This window comes from Austrofundulus limnaeus, unplaced genomic scaffold, assembly GCF_001266775.1.
Source record: "Austrofundulus limnaeus strain Quisiro unplaced genomic scaffold, Austrofundulus_limnaeus-1.0 Scaffold685, whole genome shotgun sequence".
NCBI lineage: Eukaryota > Metazoa > Chordata > Actinopteri > Cyprinodontiformes > Rivulidae > Austrofundulus > Austrofundulus limnaeus.
The window spans coordinates 36,929-38,681 of NW_013953087.1; positions in this window are offsets into that span (position 1 = coordinate 36,929).

Below are 1,753 nucleotides of genomic sequence, written 5' to 3' on the forward strand. Positions count from 1 at the left end.
TTATTTATTTATTTATTTATTTTATTTATTCACCGTTCTTTCACCAGGCAAGTCTCATTGAGATCGCAGATCTCTTTTTCAAGGGAGGTCAGTTGGGCCTGAAGACAACCTATTGTACATGTTTTTGTGTTGTGGGGGAAACCCACGTAAACATGAGGAGAACATGCAAACTCCGCACAGAAAGACCCCAGGTCTGAACCGGTGATCAAATGCAGTAAAAAGTACCCAAGTATATATGGTTTATTGCAATAAACCAAGCCTGGATGTCGTAGTGCAGGAAAATGGAAAATTGTTGTCACATACAACCCAGCCTGTGTAAAAAGTAAAAAAAAAAAAAAAATACACAGAATTCACAATAGAGCATAGTAAACATGAAATGTTAAAGTTATTAGTTACACTTTTTATAATCCTGTCATTTTGAATTTTATGGTAGCAACAGGCCTCAAAAACAGCCAGGGGCAACAAAGTCTGTAAAACTAAGTGTAATTAATAAGAAACAGCTGGAGGAGCGTTCAGTAAAAAACTGGGTTAATTATGACAAACTGGCTGCAGATCTGTATGATGACTGGGTTTAAAAAGGACTGAATTTTTCAGAAGTCAGCATGTGCAGAGGTTTACCAGTTTGTGAAAACTGTCTAAAATAGTTGAACAATTTTAGAATAATGTTCCTCCACAGAAAATTAGGAAAACTTTGAATATCCCATCATTTGTAGTTTACATCTGAGGATTTCAAGAATCTAGAGACGTCCTTGAGTTCAGCAAGTTAATATGCCTGTGACCTTTGGGCCTTCAAGGGCTAGTGCATTAAATACATTTCTATTTCTGTTGTTGACATCACTGCATGGAAGGAAGAAGCTTTCCACAACTGATTGTCTGTAAACACAGTTCAACGTGACAGTGTGAAAGACGAAGCCTTACGTGAACACTTTTCAGAAATGCTGTCCTCTTCTCTGGGTCAAAGCTAATTGAAAATTTACATCCAAATCACCTGAGGGAACCACAGACTGCAGAATACTTCAAAAATGGGTTCAAAACTCTTTGTTTTTGTTAATTTATTTTGTTTTTATGACTCTTGAAATGTTGCACTTTGAAATTTATAGATGTAATGTGAACAGCATGCATAAATAAAAATAATAATATTAATATCAGTCTGATGGTTGGCTTATCCAACTTCTTTGAGACTTGGAGAAGACACAAACACAACGCAAGTCCATCATTCAGAGAGGTCCGGAGATAAAAAGTAAGTATAATGTTCTAGTGAGATCTAACACAGGTTCTGCAAAAACCAAGCTGGTGTTTCAGACCAGTATCATGGTAGAACCCTACAAAGAAAAGACCTGACAAGGTCACTTTGTTWATAAAGCTGACTGTGGAACTCATGGCTGTCAAGGACTCAAAGGAGAAACTTGAGAGTCTAATTACTGCAGCACAGGACCTGCTATCACCAAAAGAATGWGGGTATGCAGCACATGTATGGGAGACCATTAGTCATAGTTTCTAGCTGCAAAATACTGGCCCCATGAGTACCTGGAAAGACACGACAAGGTTAGGACTTACCTGCACTGGGCATTGTGCCAGAGAATGTGTGTACACTGCAAAAACTGTCCACCTAACCAAGTTTTAAAATCTTATATCAGCCAAAAGTCTTTTTGATCTTTTGAGACTGATTTACTAAACAAGAACTGATTGTGTAAGAATAATAATCTTGTTTTCAGAATGTGTAAGATTATTTGTCTTGTTAGTCTGAAAATTT